General features: G+C 43.1%; 1 pseudogene; it reads right to left on the bottom strand.

Annotated features, from left to right (window-relative positions):
• Positions 1–1,373: 1,373 nt before the first annotated feature.
• Positions 1,374–24,254, bottom strand: LOC135563026 (HSPB1-associated protein 1 homolog; annotated as a pseudogene).
• Positions 24,255–24,825: the final 571 nt, after the last annotated feature.

Below are 24,825 nucleotides of genomic sequence, written 5' to 3'. Positions count from 1 at the left end.
TCATAACAGGCTGCCATTCTACCATTCTCTCGGAGTTCCAAATGGCACCTATAGGGCTCTGGTCAAAAGTAGTGCACTAAATAGATAATAGGGTGCCATTTGGGATGTAAACAGCTGGGGAATGTAATGCAGAAAATGTAGCCGACGTCTGAGAGATATCACTATTATTACAAAGATTAGGATCATACAAAGTAATTCTAAGTGCTATTTGAGTGCTATTTGCTCGGCGTGTATAGAATTAAATGAATTAAACTAATAGCACAAGACAACAAAACATGGTAAGAATGTAAGAAATAATCTTGTCTTGGATTTGACCTCATGGAACTGAATCCCCAAGATTATAATAGTCATATAACAGACTACAATAAACCATATCTAAGGGGGTAGAAAAAGAAGGAGCATCTCTTTCCTTTTTCCTTCTCTGACACTGGAATAACTATGAGCCAGGCAGGATTTCCCATGGGGGCACTGCAGAGCACAGAAGTTCATTCCGTGGTTTCCAAATCTCTAAAACACTGCTAACTCCACAGAGAGGATCTCAGCAGTAGTATTAGAGGACAAAAGATCCACTGTCAGAGATTTTACTACTATGATCTACCTTCACTACCTCAGGTACTCAAGTCAACTGTCTTACTGATCTCCTTCCCCCTTTTTAACACTTAAGGGAATGTATTTACAATCTACTTCTTTGATGAGTGTTGTGGTGCTTTTCAAGTGTTACTCAACTAAGTCCAAAACGATATACTTACAGATGACTGTTTTCATGCTTTTTAACAATTGAGGGAACTTAATTGAAGGAGTAGTTCACTATTTTACAACTTGATATTAGATGTTTCTTAACCCATAAATGAGTCGATGGGCCAAGATAACTGAACCCTGAATTATAGTTTTTCTCTAAACAGCCACAACAAATGCCAGCTAACCTTAGCCACCACAAGCTAACAATCAATGGAAGAGAGAGCATGTAAAAAGTCCCAATCCCCTGAAATCAATTAAAATCAACTCCACATTTAGTTTTATGTTAAAGGTGATTTGGCCATTGAAAAAAACATGCTCACATGTCCCATCACTTCCATTGATTGTTAGCTTGTGGTGGCTAAAGTTAGCTGAAGTTTGTAGTGGATGTTTAAAGAGAACTGAACCATAGATTACAGTTTCTCCTGGCCCATAGACTACTTTCCAGGCAATTAACCATCTAACATCAAGTTGTAAAATAGTTAACTACTCTTTTAACAGTCAATCTACTTCTTCTGTGAGTGTTAGATTCTGCTGCAATATCCATATATTAGCTTACCACTTAGTATGAAGTAATGTAGTATGGCATTCATTCTAAGTAGTATGCTAGTATGAACATTGTAATGCAGACTATGAGGCTATGTTGGGGCTGTCCCTGATCTGACTGTTTCTCCATCAGTAGTTCAGTGACTCTAGTGATTAACTTAGGGTGAACCAGGCACTGCAGTAGGTCGTTGGTGATGATGGATATGGGGCAGTGTGCTCCGTCACCCTCGTATCTGTCCCCAGGTGGTGACCTTCCTATATCTCTGTAGCCTGGCTCTGGTAACACTAGAGGGTCTGAGGCTGAACTGGCGATTGGACATGTCTCCCCTCTATGCTGGTGTGGGCTCTACTCCCACAACCAGGTCTGCTAGGCCTGACTCTGTCACAGTCTTTGGATGTTGATGGTCCGTCTTTCTCTTTGGGGTTCTGCTCTGTAGTTTTCTGTTTGCCATTCTGGTTCCAGGTCACAGGGATGAGGTGGGGGCCGAAGGGTACAGTAGATTGTAAGGAAGAGGAGGGTGAGTAGGAGTCCTCTGCTGGTGGTGATGAAGGGCTAGTGTTCTAAGCTTGGACCTTGGAGTCACGATATGCCCCTGTACGGGTCCCTGGATGGCCCCCTGCTGGTGTATCCTGGACCTGTTAGTCACGGTGACTTGTTGTCCCTCTCTTCTCTATTCAGGCCCCCACAGCCGGCTTCAGGTACTGCATGTTCACATCAGTGCCGGCTTCAGGTACTGCATGTTCACATCAGTACCAGCAACCCCTCCTTCAGACAAATAAAGATAGTCGAAACCAAAAGAACCAATGTTTCGGCACAATCCACCTTACTCAGGGTTGACATACCTCAGGGACTATGGTCAGTACTGTATGTTTAAAAGGTCTCTGTCTCTTAACTAGTCTCACACACGTAATCCTTTGTTCTGCACCCTCTTTCGAGCTCTTAATTTCTTACCTAAAAAGCCAAGTTTTAGGCTAGGTAATCTCTAGCATAAGGTCAGTCAACAACTCAAATGCTTGAATGCTAATTGGAGCTAGACAGATTTGTCAATATGGGTGGGTTGGAATTCAGTCATCTCCTCTCTGTTGTTCTATGCTGCATTCCTGGGACTTTTGTCTTTCCCTGGACCTCAGCCAAATAGGACAAATTCCTCCCTGTGATCTATGTTCTTATAAGGACAACAAATGGTCGGACTGCACTGAGAATGACCCTGAGTGTGACAAATGTACCATCAGATTCTGCAAGGTACAGAGGGTTCGTTGTGGCTTGTGACAAGTGCCAACTGAACTGTCAATATTTTGAAGAGGATAAGTCGGGGTCAAGGTAACCTGGTCCAACATCTGTTTATGTCGTCTTCACAAGTCCTATGGTCATTGTCAATGACAATTGGTATATATATTCAACTGTATATAGACTTTTCCCTATTGTATTATTGACTGTATGTTTGTTTATTCCATGTGTATCTCTGTGTTGTTGTTTGTGTCACACTGCTTTGCTTTATCTTGGCCAGGTTGCAGTTGTAAATGAGAACTTGTTCTCAACTAGCCTACCTGGTTAAATAAAGGTGCAATTAAAAAAACAAATAAAAAGACAGCACAAACAGATCTGGGACCAAGGGTCAGGATACTGTACCTCAGTGGGATTGAGCCAGTCATCATCATTGTCGTTGCTAAGTGTCGTCCTCAGAGCACAGACGATGGCTTTGGCGAGGGCCTCGCCTACTCTTGCCTCATCATCAACTTCCTGTATCAGATCCGGAAGAAGAAAGAAAAACTCCTATCATGGGAAAGAAGTCGCTGATAAAGACATTATGTGCAGCAGGCATAATTGATTGTGTCTGTGACGTTGTCTCAGAGCCAGTTATCAGGAGGCGCCAGAGGTGACACACTACCTGAATACACATTCCTCTCATCTAGATATATCAATGTGTTATGCAGTGCACCACTCCTTTACATGCACACCCACAAATCATTATGACAGCCATAGCTTTACTCTGAGGCCTGTTCATTACTCAAAAACCCACAGTCATCATCAGGGAATCTCAATACCCGTCACATCCATCCCTCGTGAGGCTGCGTCCCAAATGACACCCTATTCCCTATATAGTGCACTACTTTTGACCAGGGCCCTATGGGCGGTAGGGGTAGCTTGTGGTGGGAAAACCACATCAAGCTGTAAATATGGCCCTCTGAAACGTTTAATTTCCTCTGAAGCATATGAGGTGACTTTACTGTACTTACCAACTCAGTCCAGGAGTTGATGGAGACGTTAACAGGGTCGACAGTGTCTGGGAACAAATAGCACCTATTGGAGTAGGAGGGCAACAGGGTCAGATGTCAGAAGAAACGCAATGTGATAGGTAGGAATATGGATAAGGAACGTATTTCTTAGTAGGAGTACTGAAGGAGCCAAAAATGTCTAGAATTGTCTTCTAGCACCACAGATCACAGTCCAGGGGTCAGAGAGCAGAGCATAGCCAGTCAATAAGTAGTAGAGCTGAAGGAGTCAAGGACTGTAAAGATTAGAATGCTGAGTGCTCTGTGTGATGACCCTCCCGCTCTGTCTGTCAAATTCTTTCTCTTTGCCCTTGTTTTCCTTATTAGGATGTCGGTGGGCGGAGCTGGGAGGGTCGTCAGCTAAATGGGACACACGTAGGCCTTTGAAGTTATGATTTTTGCTTTGTGGTGTGAGTCATCCAGGATCATAAAGTTGGTTCCTAGACATTTTGGTGTATTGCACTTTCTGGCATTATGAAGGACTAATACTAGTGTCATTAGGCTAACTGGTATGTGTATTGTTTGGTAGAAAATGTGGAGTTAATGTTTGAAACCTCTGTAGGTGCTTTGTTTGCATATTTTGTTACAGATTTTTTGAGTTGTAATGTTTGGTGCTGTGTTGGTTGCCTTTTTGTTTGGTAAACTTGCCACTGCGGTGGATAGTCGATTGTGTGCTGCGTTGGAGAGTACATTGGTTAGTTTCCAGGCCGGAAACTCTTGCTCTACTCGCTGTTGGGACATCGGTCTGAGGTGAATACAATCTGCAGTGTACCTCAGTGGGAGAAATAGGTAGGGTAGTGCCATTTGTTACCTGGAGCTATAGCCTTTCTTTTTTTCCCCTGTTAAGCTTAGCGATGTGTTTCATTTTGGAATAGGTTGGGCATTGTTATTTTGTTTTTTTTGTGTGGACTCAGCAGTTGTCTCGGTGGCACATCTGTGGCTTGGGGGGAATCTGCCAGTGTGCTGGTGGGTTTTTTCTCTTAACAGTGGGGTACAGTGTGTCATTACCCACCATGAATCCACACAAAGACTAGGGTTGAGTTATTGTAGGATTTGGGGAAGCTCCATATATCTCATCTGTCTTCTGTGGTGCCCAGTGTGATTGGCATTTCTCTTGTGGTCTGGTGTGCTCAGCAGAGGGAAGAGAATCATGTTGTATTTACTCGTGACTATGCTGTCTAATGTAGACAAGTTCATTCGCTTTCCATCAGAGGAACTGTTCAAATATGTACTAAAGAGCATCTGTTGAAGATCGCTGATCACTACCAGGTTGACATTATTTGATATTGTTGTATACTTATGGTTGTTGCCAACATTTAATGGAAGGACCCTGAGACGTTCTTTTCGTTGGAACTTGTTGCTGACGTGGTCTCGTGCGCCCTGTTCCTGAATGTCTACATGACTGACCGTTGTTTATTTTGTTTGGTATTGTCCTGTTCTGTTGCTCCTGTCTGTTCCCTTCTGGCCTCGTTTTCTTCTTTCCTCTTAAAGGTTGCTTCCTGTTGCTGAGGTCTGGGGAGGGCGAGGTTGGCTGGGGCAGTGGGACTAGGATCCAGGGCAGTATTTTGTTGTTTGTGTGATTGGTGTGGTGTTCTGGGGTCCTTGTTGGTCCCCGGTTTTATTTGTATATAGGTTGCCTCAGTTAAATATATTTTTGTTATTCCTTATCTCCAAGTCGTCTCTTTTTTTGTTACGGGCTTCGAGCCGGTTCGTGACATATGAAACAGAAATTTGAGACTGGTTCAACACAGTGGGGACACTAGCCACTAGATGGCAGCTTGTGACCTCCCTCCACTCCCTCTAAGAGGCTTCTGTCCAATTCATAATGTGGCTCTGGTCTTTATTCAAGTGAACAGGCCATATTGATCCTCTGGTTCCACTGCAGTCTTAATTCATTCAGCCTAGAGAGAAGTCTGCTGCGTGCTATGTTTGTTTTGGACAGACTTAACAATATTTCAATAAATCACAGTGATAAGTGTTTTATTCTAGGGGGTAACTGGGATTAGTCTTGACACAATAGACGATACGTCCTAGTTCAACCCCACAGACATGGACCCGTGGAAAACAACAGAAATTAGTTGCTAAAAATCTGAAAGTTAATCACCTATGAGATAATAGTGCAGGATAACCTGTACGATAATGTTTGGTTTCCCATCAACAGCTTTGTACAACAGACGTCTGTTATAAGTGTATAACCTCTAAAGACCTAATTCTTTGAAGTTCCCTTTAAACTAGGTGTCATGTACCTACATAATAGGTTTAACTTATAAACCAATTGAACAGCCCCCACTGTTTTGTTTCTTAGTGGTAGCACTTGTAACTAACTTCATCAGTATTCTGCAGGAGCACTTAGTTTCCCAGAGATAGGAAGTGGGACAGACACTCATTGCTTTGCCACTGTCTTGACTCAAAGAGAGCGTGTGGATGTGCTGGCTTATACTGCTGGAATCTGAAGGGTGAAAGAGTGGTGGGTATCACAGAGACAAAAGACAACACAACCCCTCTCCTAATTAGCTTCTAGAGTCAGTATCAAGACAGGAAAAGGCCAGTGGTCACAAACCAAAGTATCAATAATGAGACAAAGATCATTTAAATTATTTAAACATCTTTGACCTGCAAGCTCACTCAGATTTCATACTGTGCAGCAGCAATGTGGGGTTGAGTAAGGCTGAACCGTCCAAAGATTAATATTCCATTGACTAGGGCTGCTGCGTCTGAATTGGTGAATCTGGTCAATATAAGTGGATTATATAGGAAATAGCGTGCTATTTGGAACTCCTAGAAGTCTGGGTGGCTGATGTTACAATCTTAATTTCATGTAGCATACCTGTCCTCTTCATCCATAATGAATCTCTGTTCTGCCAGAACAATCCTCAGCAGCCAGTGTTATAGATTATTGCTAGGTCTTAATTGGATTCATAAACCAAAGTCCTTATCACCAATCCTGAATCCTAACAGATGAGAGGCTGTGCGCAGAGGCAGAGAAACATGCTCCTTTTGAGAGTCAATAATGTTTAACATTAAAGCTTCTGTTCTGTCACGATTACTCAATTATTAACCGATAAAACAAACATATCATTGTCCCGCTCTCCTGTTCTGGCACTCAACGTGGCCGGTCTACTAACCACCGGTCCTGGCAATCCACATTACGCACACATGGAAACCATCATTGCACACACCTGCTCCCCATCGTTACGCACACCTGAACTTCATTATCACCCTGATTACTCTCCCTTTATTTAGCCCTCAGTAGCTCAGTCTTCAGGCAGTTTTGGTTTGGTTTACGCCTGTTTTGAGCATAGTCATGGTTTTATTATTAAACTCACCTTCTTCCTGACTCCCTGTGTATACGTTACAGAATACTGCCTCTCAAGATATGGAAGCAGCAGAAGTTAAGGATATCTCCCAGATGGTCGACGAACAGGAACACCTACTCCGTCAACACCATGACCAGCTGGCTCAACTGGGTACGGTAATGGATCAGGTCCTCCACGTTCTCCACCACCCGAAAGAATTCATCTCCAACTAGTGGATGATAATCTACCACGAGTCGTCCCAGCGAGCCAGATCCCCAGCTGATCCAGCAGTCTGCCCAGGTCAGCGACATCGTATGTATGTATGTATCCCAACCGGACAAATGACGCGACTCCATCGGAATGCCGTGGCTTACTACTCTAGTGCTCTCTCTACTTCAATCATCAGACAGGAGCCCCCACCACTGAGAGGTCCAAGGTTGCTGCGGTCATTTCCCTGCTTACCGGACGGGCTTTGGAGTGGGCTACGGCCTTCTAGGAGAGGAGGAGCTGAGTTCCTGTGAGAGGTTCATGGCTCTGTTTATGGCGATCTTCGATCATCCACCTGAGGGCAGAGCGGGAGATGAGCGACTGCTCCGTCAGGGTGCCCAGATCACTGCAGAGTACGCCCTCATCTTCCAGACTGTGGAATAAGACGATTCTCTAAATTCTGCCATTTTATCCCTCTCTCCGGTCTCCCTACTGCTCTCCAGGTCGCTGAGGCACAGTTCCAGCAGGTCTTCCGACACTATGGCCTTCCCGAGGACATCGTCTCCGATAGTGGCCTCCAATTCACGTCACAGGTATGGAAAGCCTTCATGGAGAAGCTGGGGGTCACCGTCAGCCTCACTTCTGGGTACCAGCCTCAGTCCACTGGGCAGGTGGAGAGGATGAACCAGGAGCTGGGGAGGTTCCTTAGATGCTGGCCTGGTTCCATCCCTGGATAGAGTACACCCAGAATTCACTGTGCCACTCCTCCACCGGGCAGACCCCCTTCCAGTGTGTCCTGGGATATCAACCAGCTCTGGCTCCATGGACCCCAAGCCAGACCGACGCTTCTGCGGCAGACGAGTAGTTCAGAAGGAGCAGGTGGAGCCGGCAGACTGAGTCTCCTGTATTCCATCCTGGTGATCGTGTCTGGCTGACCACTGGGAACCTCCTGCTCTGTAGGAAGCCGAGTCTCCGGTTTATGAGGCCCTTTAAGGTCCTCCGGTCAACGAGGTAACCTATAGATTACAACTACCCGGTGGTTCCTGGTTACCCGCCCCTGGACATCGATGGGCACCTTGCCTTTGCCGTCAGGTCCCTCCTGGACTCCTGATGTCATGGGGGTTGGCTCCAGTACCTGGTGTACTGGGAGGGTATGGGCCTGGCGTCATCCTGCGGCTAGTGGAGGGGGGTACTCACGCCTACTCCTATCACTTCTGCTCCGGCACTCGACGTCGCCAGTCTACTAACCACCGGTCCTAGCAACCCACATTACGCACACCTGGCAACCATCATTGCGCACACCTAGACTTCATCATTAAACCTGATTACTTTCCCTTCAGTAGCCTCAGTCTTCAGGCAGTATTGGTATGGTTTATGTTGAATACGCTGCCCCTGTTTTGATTATCTTCATGTTTCTTATTATTAAACTCACCTTCTGCACCTGCTTCCTGACTCTCTCAACACAGATTAAGCCTAGTCCTGAAATTAAAAAGCATGATCAACGGAGGATCTGGCACAGTGTGTACCTGTCCAGGCTAGAGGGTGACTGTGGGCCTTGGTGTGTCTGTGGGGAACCTTTGGAGGTCTGGCTGGAGTACGTCACACTAGACTCCTCATAGGGGATCCTGCTGGGGTACAGACCGCTTGTTTGCAGGGGGGAACAGGTGCCAACGCTTCCTGAAATATAACAGGGTAGGAGTGCTGATCTAGGTTCAGTTTATTTTAAAGGGAAAGCCATCTTCACCAAAGCCATTCCATGCTTCATTGCAAGTTAAGCATGTTACTGTACTTCAGCATGTGACAAATAAAACTTGAAACCACAATGGTTCTATTCTATGTAGTTGAGGAAACCTGGAATCTATCGCCATTCAATTTAAGCTATAGTTCAATATAATGTCTCTTTATTGAAATATTATGTAATGTGAGTTCTTTGGTTAGGTCATCACATCAAAGTGAAAGGTTTCAACAGCCAATTTAAAGAAACAAGACTAGTGATCTTCATATGTGAAAGCAGTGAGAAGATAATATGCACAAATATATTTGTATCTTTTGTCAGACTCACTAATATCTCTGTTCTAAAGCACCTCACCTCATACCCCCATCTCTCGCTCATGAGACCTCGATGAATGACTTTCTCTTTCAGGGACCAGAGAACCAATCTGATGATCTCCCCAAGTGAGTTTCATCCCCTTCCCCTCTGTCTCCCTACCCTCTTCTCAGCCCCTCACCCCACTTCCCTCCTGACTCTCACCCCACTCCCCTCCCAGGAAATAAAAACAGCCACCTCTACATCCTCCAAAAGTAGTTTCTAAACCTTCTTTCCTCAGAGATAGAGGGATGAATGGTGAGTAGATCGTTGCCCTAAAGATAGTTCTCATTCTATTGATTTGCTGTATCTATTGTCTGACTCCAGTACCACTCCTTTCTTCTCAGCTATAATGCTGTTAAATTGTTTCATTCTAATCTATTATACAATTCCCTCTGTGAAGGGAAACATCCATCATCTGTGTGCACTACTACCACTTGCCAGTGAGATATGTTTTGTTCATTAGGGCTCATTGAAGCAAAACAATTAGCAACAGAAAACAAAAGGCACTTCTTATTGGACATATCCAGGTAGTCCTTCTCCATTTCAGTTTTTATTTTTCTTGTTTTGTGCCTACTGAACACAACCCAGTTCTGTACAATTACCTTCCTTGCACCTGTAGTATCAGGTTCAACCCATAGGAGTTCAGGTGGCACAGAGTATTGGCACCTTCTGTATCAATCCACAATGTGCTGTCTCTCCCACTACAACCCAGGAACCCAAACTGAGACCACACCACGTCCTGTAATGCACACAATACAGTTCCAATTACTAACACTGTAATTACCAATCATACTGTATATTCATGGTTGCTATAATCTCATATCAATTTATGCGGTCATCTATTTAAATAATCTCATCTAACATTTTAAATATGTCATTGTAAAGAAAACAATTCATATTCATGGAACAAATATGTCAATGTGCCATGAGCAGTTTCAATATTACGGTATGGCAGCAATACATCCCGAGGGAAACCTCCATTGTCACTAGACACAGGTGAAAATGCATGCCCATTCATCTCATTGGTTGCTTAATAGGCAGTGCAATGACTGTCAACAAAGGTTGTACCCCAAATGACACCTTATGCCCTATATATTGTACTACTTTTCACCAGACCCCTATGGGCCCTGGTTAAAAGTAGTGCACTATGTAGGAATAGGATGCCAATTGGGACAGACACTCTGTAGAGGAAACAATATGTTTGTTGTCTGTAGGCTCTTTGTCAAACCATGTGGGCTGTCAATCATTTCCTGTTAAAAAGCAACAAAAAAAAGTGGGGTTTCTGCCCAGCACCCTGGATAATGAAACCATTACCATGTTCAGGCAACTGTAAATGATAGACTTCACAATCTTGGCTTTCAGCAACTTTTAAATGGCGCTATTCATCATTTAAAAAGGCATCTGACTGCCTGTCTTTAAGGCATGAATTTCGTCAGACCTGTGAAAAAATGCAGGCCGCCCCTTTAAGCATCTATTATCATTAAAGGAAAATGAATTAATGGAGGCCAGCTCGAACTAGAGTGGACGTTCAAGGCCTTGACTGCCCGAGGACTCAAAAAGAAAAGGGCTGCCATTGAAAAGTTCCACTGAAAATGTCTGTCCTATCACGACAGGATATCATCAAAAAGAGAGAGAATGTCTGCTGATTGCTAAAGTTGTCACTTTTGATTTGTACGTGTCTGTCTCAATTTAGGCTTAGGCTAGTTAGCTTCTCCAGGATCGCTGATGGGGCAAAGGAATTCATTAAAGATACCCATGCATCTGTTTGACATTTACATGTTGGTGTGATACTGTCAGAACTGGACTCAATTTAATTTAAATTAAATTGATGAATAAATAAAAAATCACGGCACAAATTGATAATCGGCCATTATTTTCTCTGAGTACAACTTTATTAAAGAATGGAATTTCAAATACATCTCTTGACCTGAATGGACTGAGGAAAAATCCCATATAGTTGTGTCTGTGCATTGAATATAACAGATCAGAGCAGCCCATGTGTTAACCAAAATGGCTTTAATTCAGCAGAGTGATTCAAGGGACAGGCTTTTGATTGTGACAGAACCACTTGAACATTCCATAGAACTAACCCCAAGGCTTGAATCTGTCTAAGGCTGAGCACCTTATGTGAGCCCTGTCCTCAACCGCCCTACAAGTTACTCATCACACCTGGCAACCTGCAAACAGAAAGTTAGTGATTGAGGACAGAAATAGCATACAAAAAGTAAGAAATCACAGGCAGACAAATTGCAGAGTGACAACATCCTTAATCCTTCTCAACATTCTGTCAGTGCTGAAAAGACTAATATTCTTAATTATGTTTTTCAGTTCCTTGATTATATAAGATATATGTGACAGTGTAGCATCATTAGATTGATTGAGGAGGGTGTGTATATCTGAAATAGAGAGTAGTTTACCTCAAACATGTCTTGTCTTGGAGCAGCAGTGCCATGTACTTGCAGTCTGCATAGGCCCAGTACTCTGAGAGGTGGTAGTCAGAAAACACCCAACATCTGCACCAGTCTGACCCTCTGTCCAGGACTGATACTCCTCAAGTCTGGCCTCTACATATGAGCACTGAGCTCAAAAATAAGTGCTTGACAATGAAAAGATAGAAAGGGAGAGGGAGAGAACATATGTTTCCCATATGTTTCCCAAAAAGTTGTACATTTACATTACATTTACATTTAAGTCATTTAGCAGACGCTCTTATCCAGAGCGACTTACAAATTGGTGCATTCACCTTATGACATCCAGTGGAGCAGCCACTTTACAATAGTGCATCTAAATCTTTTAAGGGGGGTGAGAAGGATTACTTTATCCTATCCTAGGTATTCCTTAAAGAGGTGGGGTTTCAGGTGTCTCCGGAAGGTGGTGATTGACTCCGCTGTCCTGGCGTCGTGAGGGAGTTTGTTCCACCATTGGGGGGCCAGAGCAGCGAACAGTTTTGACTGGGCTGAGCGGGAACTGTACTTCCTCAGTGGTAGGGAGGCGAGCAGGCCAGAGGTGGATGAATGCAGTGCCCTTGTTTGGGTGTAGGGCCTGATCAGAGCCTGGAGGTACTGAGGTGCCGTTCCCCTCACAGCTCCGTAGGCAAGCACCATGGTCTTGTAGCGGATGCGAGCTTCAACTGGAAGCCAGTGGAGAGAGCGGAGGAGCGGGGTGACGTGAGAGAACTTGGGAAGGTTGAACACCAGACGGGCTGCGGCGTTCTGGATGAGTTGTAGGGGTTTAATGGCACAGGCAGGGAGCCCAGCCAACAGCGAGTTGCAGTAATCCAGACGGGAGATGACAAGTGCCTGGATTAGGACCTGCGCCGCTTCCTGTGTGAGGCAGGGTCGTACTCTGCGGATGTTGTAGAGCATGAACCTACAGGAACGGGCCACCGCCTTGATGTTAGTTGAGAACGACAGGGTGTTGTCCAGGATCACGCCAAGGTTCTTAGCGCTCTGGGAGGAGGACACAATGGAGTTGTCAACCGTGATGGTGAGATCATGGAACGGGCAGTCCTTCCCCGGGAGGAAGAGCAGCTCCGTCTTGCCGAGGTTCAGCTTGAGGTGGTGATCCGTCATCCACACTGATATGTCTGCCAGACATGCAGAGATGAGATTCGCCACCTGGTCATCAGAAGGGGGAAAGGAGAAGATTAATTGTGTGTCGTCTGCATAGCAATGATAGGAGAGACCATGTGAGGTTATGACAGAGCCAAGTGACTTGGTGTATAGCGAGAATAGGAGAGGGCCTAGAACAGAGCCCTGGGGGACACCAGTGGTGAGAGCACGTGGTGAGGAGACGGATTCTCGCCACGCCACCTGGTAGGAGCGACCTGTCAGGTAGGACGCAATCCAAGCGTGGGCCGCGCCGGAGATGCCCAACTCGGAGAGGGTGGAGAGGAGGATCTGATGGTTCACAGTATCGAAGGCAGCCGATAGGTCTAGAAGGATGAGAGCAGAGGAGAGAGAGTTAGCTTTAGCAGTGCGGAGCGCCTCCGTGATACAGAGAAGAGCAGTCTCAGTTGAATGACTAGTCTTGAAACCTGACTGATTTGGATCAAGAAGGTCATTCTGAGAGAGATAGCGGGAGAGCTGGCCAAGGACGGCACGTTCAAGAGTTTTGGAGAGAAAAGAAAGAAGGGATACTGGTCTGTAGTTGTTGACATCGGAGGGATCGAGTGTAGGTTTTTTCAGAAGGGGTGCAACTCTCGCTCTCTTGAAGACGGAAGGGACGTAGCCAGCGGTCAGGGGTGAGTTGATGAGCGAGGTGAGGTAAGGGAGAAGGTCTCCGGAAATGGTCTGGAGAAGAGAGGAGGGGATAGGGTCAAGCGGGCAGGTTGTTGGGCGGCCGGCCGTCACAAGACGCGAGATTTCATCTGGAGAGAGAGGGGAGAAAGAGGTCAGGACAATCTCTATTTTGGTGGCCTCTGGTACATTCTAATGCCTTGATTCCATCTGAAATACATAGTGAAATGATTGAATACCTTTTCAAGTTCACCTCCCAGATTGGAAAAATGTGTTGTGGTATTGTGTAGAAAGACATGAATTTACAATTGTATTATTGATAATGTATTAATTCAATTTAAATATATGATATTCTAAGTAAAGGAATATTAAACATTTAACCCATATTCTCTTGAGATTAAAGCCTTATTTAGAGTTGTACTGCAAGATATGAATTGCCAAAATGTTGCATGTGCAGGGCAGTGGTGGAAAAAGTACCCAATTGTCATACTTGAGTAAAAGTAAAGATACCTTAATAGAAAATGACTCAAGTAAAAGTGAAAGTCACCCTGTAAAATCCTACTTGAGTAAAAGTCTAAAAGTATTTGGTTTTAAATATACTTCAGTATCAAAAGGAAATGTAATTGCTATACTGAAGTATTAAAAGTAAAAGTATAAATAATTTTAAATGCCTAATATTAATCAAACCAGACCGCACCATTTTCATGTGTTTTTTTTACAGAGAGCCAGGGGCATGCCCCTACCTTCAGACATAATTTACAAATGAAGCATTTAGTATTTAGTGAGTCTGCCAGATCAGAGGTGACCAGGGATTTTCTCTTGATAATTGTGTGAATTAGACCATTTTCCTGTCCTGCTAAGCATTCAAAATGTAACAAGTACTTTACTGTTTTCCCTGGACACACAAATGACGTCACATTAAGACAAAGTTTACGCAAAAGTTAAAATATAAAATTGTCAAAAATATATATAGTAAAGTACAGATACCCCAAAAAACTACTTAAGTAGTACTTTCAAGTATTTTTGCTTAAGTACTTTACATTACTGGTGCAGGGTATACAGGCTGTCTCTAATTTATTAATGCACAATTTGACTAAATGGGTCATGGAAAAAGTTGTGTTTTTTCCGAAAACTTTGTCTTTATGTGACGTCATTACTGTTTTTATCGACACAAAATAGTTAAATGGAAACGCACCCAAGTAGGCAATTGTCACACCTATTTTCTATGAAAACTTTCTAATCCCTGGACAAGTTAACAGAAACATAGCTACTGTCTGGCAAGACCCAACATCCTGGGAAATCCTTTGGTTTACGTGTCCTGATGCGATACCATGGACATATAACCACGTTGCATGATTTATGAATAACAAAGGGAAGAGGAGATCAACTTTATTCAGTCAGTTTGACACCTTTTATGAACTTGTCAACACTTGCTGTTTAGTTGTCAATCAACACACAGTGGCCTAAATAGCCTACTATGCGTGCTGGCTATGTGAAACACGCAAAAGAAAATAAATTAATGTGTCAGAAAACAATAATTCGGCTAAATCCTGGATTTCGACTCATTGTTACAATTTACATTAATCAACATGGGACATTAAAATTCTCAAGCATCGCGCTCTCCCCCTCCTCAGTGTAAAGACATTTGACTGTACCAGAGATCTGTACGGTGCATTCGGAAAGTATTCAGACCCCTTCACTTTTTACTCATTTTGTTACGTTACAACCTTATTCTAAAATGGATTCAACATTTTTTCCCCTCATCAATCTACACACAATACCCCATAATGACAAAGCAAAAACAGTTTTTTATGAATTTTTGAAAATGTATTTAAAAAATATAACTGAAATATCAAATTTACATAATTATTCAGACCCTTTACTCAGTACTTTGATGAAGCAGCTTTGACTGCGATTACAACAGAGTCTTGAGGATGACGCAACAAGCTTGGCACACCTGTATTTCTCCCATTCTTCTCTGCAGATCCTCTCAAGCTCTGTCAGGTTGGATGAGGAGCGTTGCTGCACAGCTATTTTGAGGTCTCTCCAGAGATGTTAGATTGGGTTCAAGTCCGGGCTCTGGTTGGGCCATTCAAGGACATTCAGAGACTTGTCCCGAAGCCACTCCTGTGTTTTCTTGGCTGTGTGCTTAGGGTCATTGTCTTGTTGGAAGGTGAACCTTCGCCCAAGTCTGAGGTCCTGAGCGCGGATCTCTGTGCATTTTGCTCCATTCATCTTTCCCTCAATCCTGACTAGTCTCCCAGTCCATGCTGCTGAAAAACATCCACACAGCATGATGCTGCCACCACCATGCTTCACCATAGGGATGGTATTGGCCAGGTGATGAGTGGTGCCTGGTTTCCTCCAGACGTGATTCTTGGCATTCAGGCCAAAGTGTTCAATCCAGAGAATCTTGTTGCTCATGGTCTGAGAGTCCTTTAGCTGCCTTTTGGAAAACTCCAAGCGGGCTGTCATGTGCCTTTTACTGAGGAGTGGCTTCCGTCTGGTCACTCTACCATACAGGCCTGATGGGTGGAGTGCTACAGAGATGGTTGTCCTTCTGGAAGGTTCTCCCATCTCCACAGAGGAACTCTGTGACCACTCTGACCAAGAACCTTCTACCCCGATTGCTCAGTTTGGCCGGGCGGCTAGCTCTAGGAAGAGTCTTGGTCATTCCAAGCTTCTTCCATTTAAGAATGTTGGAGGCCACTGTGTTCTTGGGGACCTTCAATGCTGCATAAATGTACCCTTCCCCAGATCGGTGCCTCGACACAATCTTGTCTCGAAGCTCTACGGACAATTCCTTTGATCTCATGGCTTGGTTTTTGCTCTGACATGCACTGTCAACTGTGGGACTTTTCCAAATGATGTCCAATCAATTGAATTTACCACAGTGGACATCTCAAGGTTGATCAATGGAAACAGGATGCACCCGAGCTCAATTTCGAGTCTCATAGCAAAGGGTCTGATAAGGTATTTACATTTTTTATTTTTAGTACATTTGCAAAAACCTCTAAAAACCTGTTTTTGCTTCTTTGTTATGGGTTATTGTGTGTAGATTGATGAGGATTTATTTTTATATAATCCATTTTAGAATAAGGCTGTAACATAACAAAATGTGGAGAAAGTGAAGGGGACGGATGCATTGTATATAATGACGAGATGCTCATGTCTTCTACCTAACAATGTGAATCGTTGTCCCAAAGGCGGTAAGGCAGGCGACAAGCTTAGGTCCAAAATAAGCCCATAGAAATGCTTTGGGCTTATTTTGGACAGATTTTGGTGAGGGTGAAACCTCTCACTTCGCCTCTTCCTCTCTGGCACATTTCCCTGTCATCGCTCACTTTGTGACTGACAGGCACCTATCCTATCAATAGATCGTTAGAAGATGCATATCGTTCATTCTAGTGGGAGAGGTCTCGACGGACTTGCAAATTGAATCTTTTAAATGAAAATGAAAAGTAGCCTAGTAAATATGAAGTGGAAAATGTAGCCGGCTGAAAATGAGTCCGTAACCGGCTGATTAGCCGACAGCCGGCACTAATGGGAAACACTGCTACTGGCGTCTCCATTTGATTTATTCTGCTTGAACAATGTGTCAGTCGGATCAAGGGTGGGTGATGACATTTAATTAACCATGTTAAATTATACCTTCGGTCTGCTGTCACAAAATATGTACCTTTAAAAATATTTTTGACATTCTGAAGGCTGGCAGACCAAAGCCAATATTTACACTACCAAATGTACAAACAATATACTGGAGCTTTATTTTAGACCACATCAAACTGCAAAAACTGCCAGAGACCAGAGTAACTGGAGGAAGCTTGAGGTTGGTCATTCTGCAGCCAAAAAGTGATGATAAAGTGCCAAGTGATTATAAAGACAATGGCTTGAGAACATTGGGAAAGCACAATTTATCACAACTAAACTAAACATAGGCCTACAAATTGTTCAGTAATTATAACAGTAAACAACAAGGTCTTTGGAGCCAAAGAGGCAACATAGCCATGCAAGATGCACAGAGCTCAATGGCTGACTGCACATAAATTATGAAGAATGGTGGCGTAAAATATCTTCATGACAATGCCTGAAGTTTTAGTGCAGCAGGCTGGGTGAGGTAATGCAAAGTTGGCCCAGTCCAGACACAACCCATAGCTCCTACAGGCACTTGTCTAACTTGGCAAAACTGATCCTAAATCAGCACTCCTAATGTGAGACACTTAATACATACAGCCTCTGAAATAACTGGTGTCGTGACGTGACTATCATTAATGTGATGACTGCTATTCATCGAATAATTACCTCCTACGTTTAATTATTACTTGATTAAATTAATCATGTAACAATTAATTCACTAGAAATTTGGAGCACCACGAGAAAAGTTTTTTTAATGAGTTACCGTTTCCCGAATTAACTCAAGAACACATCAATATCATACCAGTCATCAATCATCAATTTTTTCATATCAGTCCCATTCTGAACGTCGCATAATCCTTGGATATCTGCACAAACCCTAGCCTAAGTGATGAATCAGCGATACACAAATTGGCTTAATTATTTATTTACTAACTAACTAAACAATCACACAGAATTACAAAAACACACACACACGGTATAGGTTATATTGATCACAAACATAATGCAATGAAAAGTCCCTAGTGGACTAACCCGATATAACGGCTTGTTACACAATGGAAAGGGGGTGGGGAAAGATTTGTATTTATTTATTTTATTTCACCTTTATTTAACCAGGTAGGCAAGTTGAGAACAAGTTCTCATTTACAATTGCGACCTGGCCAAGATAAAGCAAAGAAGTTCGACAAAAACAACAACACAGAGTTACACATGGAGTAAAATAAACATACTGTCAATAATACAGCAGAAAAATAAGTCAATATACAATGTGAGCAAATGAGGTGAGATAAGGGAGGTAAAGGCAAAAAAGGCCATGGTGGCAAAGTAAATACAATATAGCAAGTAAAACACTGGAATGGTAGATTTGCAGTGGATGTCACGCCCTGATCTTAGAGATCATTTTTATGTCTCTATTTTGGTTTTGTCAGGGCGTGAGTTGGGGTGGGCATTCTATGTTTTGTGTTCTATGTTTTCTACTTCTGTGTGTTTGGCCAGGTGTGGTTCTCAATCAGAGGCAGCTGTCTATCATTGTGTCTGAAAAGGTAGCCTTTTCCCACCTGTGTTTTGTGGGAAGTTGTTTTCTGTTTTGGTGTCTGCACCAGACAGAACTGTTTCGGTTTCGTTCGTTCTCTTTGTTGGTTTTGTTATTCAATGTTCAGTTCTATTATTAAATCATGAACACTTACAAAGCTGTGCTTTGGTCCACTTCTTACACATTGGTTATCCTTCCAGGATACCCCGGCCAGGTCGATTAGAAAGGCCTGCTCGCTGAAGTGTTTCAGGGAGCGTTTGACAGTGATGAGTGGAGGTCGTTTGACCGCTGACCCATTACGGATGCAGGCAATGAGGCAGTGATCGCTGAGATCTTGGTTGAAAACAGCAGAGGTGTATTTAGAGGGCAAGTTGTTTAGGATGATATCTATGAGGGTGCCCGTGTTTATGGCTTTGGGGTGGTACCTGGTAGGTTCATTGATAATTTGTGTGAGATTGAGGGCATCAAGCTTAGATTGTAGGATGGCTGGTGTGTTAAGCATGTTCCTGTTTCGGTCGCCTAGCAGCACGAGCTCTGAAGATAGATGGAGGGCAATCAGTTCACATATTGTGTCCAGAGCACAGCTGGGGGCAGAGGGTGGTCTATAGCAGGCGGCAATGGTGAGAGACTTGTTTTTAGAGAAGTGGATTTTAAAAGTAGAAGTTCAAATTGTTTGTGTACAGACCTGGATAGTAGGACAGAACTCTGCAGGCTATATTTGCAGTAGATTGCAACACCGCCCCCTTTGGCCGTTCTATCTTGTCTGAAAATGTTGTAGATTTCAGAATTTTTGGTGGTCTTCCTAAGCCAAGATTCAGACACAGCTAGAACACCCGGGTTGGCAGAGTGTGCTAAAGCAGTGAATAAAACACATTTAGGGAGGAGGCTTCTAATGTTAACATGCATGAAACCAAGGCTATTACGGTTACAGAAGTCATCAAAAGAGAGCGCCTGGAGAATAGGAGTGGAGCTAGGCACTGCAGGGCCTGGATTAACCTCTACATCACCAGAGGAACAGAGGGTGAGTAGGATAAGGGTACGGCTAAAAGCTATGAGAATTGGTCGTTTAGAACGTCCGGAACTGGGGGCGATAAAAAGGTATAATGTACAGACAAAGGAATGGTAGGATGTGAATACAGTGGAGGTAAACCTAGGTATTGAGTGATGATGAGAGAGATATTGTCTCTAGAAATGTAATTGAAACCAGGTGATGTCATCGCATGTGTGGGTGGTGGAATTGAAAGGTTCGATAAGGTATAATGAGCAGGGCTAGAGGCTCTACAGTGAAATAAGCCAATAAACACTAACCAGAACAGCAATGGACAGGGCATATTGACATTAAGGAGAGGCATGCTTAGTCGAGTGATCATAAGGACCCAGTGAATAGTGAAGTTGGTTGGGGTCACAGTGATTCAGACAGCTAGCCGGGCCATCGGTAGCAAGCTAGCATAGGATGGAGGTCTGTTTTTAGCCACATCGTGCGTTTCCGTCGGTAGATTAGTGGGGTTCCGTGTGGTAGAGGGGATCAATCCAATTGGCAAAATAGATATAGTTATAGTGACCCAGGAAAAATTGTCCGATAGACCTATTCAGATAGCAGCCGATAAGACAGCTGACGATTAGCGGGCCACAGATGGGCGTTCAGGTAACGCCGCGTCAGAGGGGCCAGTTGGATAACTCCCTCGAGCAGATAACGTCGGTAGTCCAGTCGTGAAGGCCCGGTGGGGCTCCGCATCTGGTTAGATTCTGGCTAGCTTCTATTGTGGATTTCAGATTTGAGGTAAATAATATATATTTTTTAAATTGGTGAGGCGGGTTGCAGGAGAATGTTTTGAAGTTGAGTTTTTGGAAAAGAAAATATATAAAAGATAAGTGAAGAAATATGTAAATATATATATATACACGGGACACGACAAGACGAGGACGAAGGACGTCTGACTGCTATGCCATCTTGGATCAATATGATATCAATAATATAAAGAGCTGGAGAGACAAAGAGAGTGAACTTATAGTACCTACAGTTGGAAGCTATGCTCACGGGAATATGAATACTTTGCAAATGAACGACCGCTCATTCAGGAAAGGAATGAAATGTATATGTTTTACACGTAGATGTCTTTGTCGCCTCTCTGTTAACCTCGATGGGTGCTATGGTGTAGTTATCAAGGGATGTAAAGACTCTGCTTTGTCCACCAGAGTATTTCTGTCTGTAATAAAGCCCTTTTGTGTGGATAAACTCATGATTGGCCCACCCATGCCCACCCATGGCTTCACCATTGCCCAGTCATGTGAAATCCATAGATTAGGGCCTAATGAATTTATTTCAATTGACTGATTTCCTTATATGAAGTGTAACTCAGTAAAATCATTTAAATTGTTGCATTTATATTTTTGTTCAGTATAAGAAGTGGCTAAGGTGCAGTGGATACATGAAATGCCTAGGGCTTAGAGTTGTTTATGCACTGGACCGTTCTCTTACTCTTCTTCTCATGCCTTCTCCCATTCTGAGTCTGACAGCCTTCCCTCCTAGACATCGTGACAGGTGGTCCACAGTCTGACACACACAGCCAATATTAATCAAATACATTTTGTGCCGAATACAACTAGTGAAGACTTTACCGTGAAATGCTTACTTACGAGCCCTTCCCAACGATGCAGTTTAATAATAATAATTCTAATTAAATAGTAACACAAGTAATGAAATCAAATAGAACAATGGAGCTATATTAGTGCTGTGCGATTATAAAAAAAGATCACGTTTTTTTTCAACATTAACTGCTCTATGCATTATGTGGACTGATTGCTGTAACAACACTGAATAAAACACTTAAAATCTCTTAAGGCTAGGGGGCACTATTTTCAGTCCGGATGAAAAGTGTGCCCAAAGTAAACTGCCTGATACTCAGGCCCAGATTAGTATATTTGGATAGAAAACACTCTGAAGTTTCTAAAATGGTTTGAATGATGTCTGTGAGTATACCAGAACTTATTTGGCAGGTGAAACACAGAGGACAAACCATCCAGGATTTCTTTTTTGAGGTCACTCTCTTTTCAACAGGTTTTCATTGGGAATCTATAATTCTAAGGCAGTTGCTTGCAGTTCCTATCGCTTCCACAGTCTCTAGAAATTGGTTGAGGTTTTTCCTTTGAGAAATGAAGAAGTAACCCTGTTCAGAACGAGGGTCGAGTGATGTTGTGGTTGGGGCGCGTGACCTAAAAGCTCGCTCCACTTTGTTTTCCTCCGGTATTGAATGCAGTTTTTTCCGTCTTAAATTTGATTGATTATTTACGTTTAAAAATACCTAAAGTTGGATTAGGAAAGTTGTTTGAAATGTTTGGATCAAGTTTACAGGTAATAAATTAGATAATGTGTAGTCATGTTGCGCGAGTTGGAATCGGTGTATTTTCTGAATCATACGCACCAAATAAATTGACATTTTTGGGATACAACGACAGAATTTATCGAACAAAAGGACCATTTGTGATGTTTAATGGACATATTGGAGTGCCAACAGAAGAAGATCTTCAAAGGTAAGGCATGCATTATATGTTATTTCTGACTTTGTGTTGTGTCTGGCGGGTTGAATTATGATTTTCATGTGCATGTTTGCTGGGGTGCTGTCCTCAGATAATAGCATAGTTTGCTTTAGCCGTAAAGCCTTTTTGAAATCTGACACTGTGGCTGGATTAACAAGAAATTCATCTTTAAACCGATGTATAACACTTGTATGATTTATGAATGATTATTATTAGTATTTCTGTTTTTGAATTTGGCGCACTGCTATTTCACTGGGTGTTGTCAAATCAATCCCGTTAATGGGATTGGCGCTACAAGGGATCCCTAAGAGGTTTAAGAAAAGTCCTATGATTGTAGTGACTGCCCGTTACTGCATAATTTATTTACATGACTTTAATAAAATATTTGTTTTATTTGATGACTATATTATTTCATTCCAAATCATAGAATCTCATCTCTATAAAGCTGCTGCCTATGCTGCCTATGCTTTTATGACTGTGGAATACCAACTATCAATCACTTAGATCAAATATTTTCAGCCTTGTGAAGCAACTGCTATCGATCACCCTTTCCCTCTTCTCTTAAAGGGGAATTTCACCATTGGTGAATATGGGATTGTTTTCATCATGTCCAAGGCATTTCTAGGTCAGTGAGATGTGTTTCACACATAATTTCCCAATAGGAAGGCAGGTCTGGGCATCTCGTGCTGAATATACACCCTATTTCGGCTTCTGGTGTACTGATCTGGGGGGCAAGATCTGAAATTAAATGTAGTCCTGCTTTGTGGCATTTCGCAAAGGCTCTATGTGATACTGATCACACTATATGTTTTGTGCTTGTTGATATGGTTGTCCTTGTTCGATAGAGCCATTGGATGTCTTTCAGCGACGTTCCTGTCAGCTGATTTATTCCAAAATATATAAGCTGACACATTTTTTCCAGTCTCTGAAAAACTACATCTAGGTTTAGGTTTTACAATTGGAGATCTATTGTATCTCGATTTAAAAACGTATTCTCTTTTTAGTCATAGATATGGCTACTAAACAGCAAGCTTAACTTACAACCAGCCACCTAAGCTAGGTTTCCCAGCAAACGTGAGCACATGACTGGAGTTGGCTAGCTAGTTAGCCTGGCACCTGCTAACTTGTATGCTAGGCCTACCATTTGTAACTTTTTTGCAAACTTGCAAACATCAGAAACTGTAAATGCTGAACAGAAATATAAATGCAACATGCAGTGTTGGTCCCATGTTTATATTACACAGGTGCACCTTTTGCTGGGGACAATAAAAGGCCACTCTAGAATGTGCAGTTTTGTCACACAACACAATTCGACAGATATCTCAGGTTTTGAGGGAACATGCAATTGGCATGCTGATTGCAGGAATATCCACCAGAGCTGTTACCATAAGCCGCCTCCAACATCGTTTTAGAGAATTTGGCAGTACGTCCAACCCGCCTCACAACCGCAGACCGTGTGTATCCACGCCAGCCCAGGACCTCCACATTTGGCTTCTTCACCTGCGGGATCAACTGAAACCAGCCACCAGGACAGCTAACGAAACTGTGGGTTTTCACAACCGAAGGATTTCTGCATAAACTGTCTCAGGGAAGCTCATCTGCGTGCTGGTCATCCTCACCAGGGTTTGACCTGACTGCAGTTCGGTGTCGTAACCTTCGATGGCCACTGGCACGCAGGAGAATGATGCTCTTCACGGATGAATCCCAGTTTCAACTGTACCGGGTAGATAGCAGACATTGTGTCATGTGTGCGAGCGTTTTTTATTTTATTTATTTTTTATTTAACTAGACAAGTCAGTTAAAAACAAATCATTTTTTACAATGGCGGTCTACCCAGGGCAAACTCTAACCCGAACGACGCTGGCCCAGCCCGGAATCTATCTAAGGTCTGTACTAATGCCTCTAGCACTGAGAAGCGGTGCCTTAGACCGCTGCATCACTCGGGAGCTCCCGTTGCTGATCTCAACGTTGTGAACAGAGTGCCCCTTGGTGACGGTGGGGTTATGGTATGGGCAAGCATAAGATACGGAAAATGAAAACAATTGCATTTTATCAATGGTAATGTGAATGCATTGCAATACCGTGATGAGATTCTGAGGCCCATTGTCGTACCATTTATCCGCCGCCATCACCTCATGTTTCAGCATGATAATGCATGGCCCCATGTTGCAAGGATGTGTACACATTTCCTGAAAACTGAAAATATCCCAGTTCTTCCATGGCCTGCAAACTCACCAGAAATGCCACCCATTGAGCATGTCTGGGATGCTCTGGTTCGACGTGTACTACGGCATGTTCCAGTTCCTGATAATATCCGGAAACTTCGCACAGCCATTAAAGAGGACTGGGACAACATTCCACAGGCCACAATAAACAGCCTGATCAACTCTATGCAAAGGAGATGTGTTACGCTGCATGAGGCAAACGGTGATCACACCAGATACTGACTGGTTTTCTGATCCACGCCCCTACATTTTTTTTAAGGTATATGTGACCAACGTCGTACATTATCTGTATTTCTAGTCATGCGAAATCCATAGATTAGGGCCTAATGAATGTATTTAAATTGACTGACTTCCTTATATGAACTGTAAAATGTTTGAAATTGTTGCATTTTGCATATATTTTTGTTCATTATAATTTTACCAGCTAGCTATGTAACATCATTGACAAGGACTGACATTGGTTATGATCATGACCGTGGAGGCTTTTAAAAATCAGTAAATTATAGGCAAG

This window comes from Oncorhynchus nerka, linkage group LG3 (assembly GCF_034236695.1).
Source record: "Oncorhynchus nerka isolate Pitt River linkage group LG3, Oner_Uvic_2.0, whole genome shotgun sequence".
NCBI lineage: Eukaryota > Metazoa > Chordata > Actinopteri > Salmoniformes > Salmonidae > Oncorhynchus > Oncorhynchus nerka.
The sequence above is the reverse complement of the archived record's forward strand: the minus strand, read 5'-3'. Positions and strand labels throughout refer to the sequence as shown.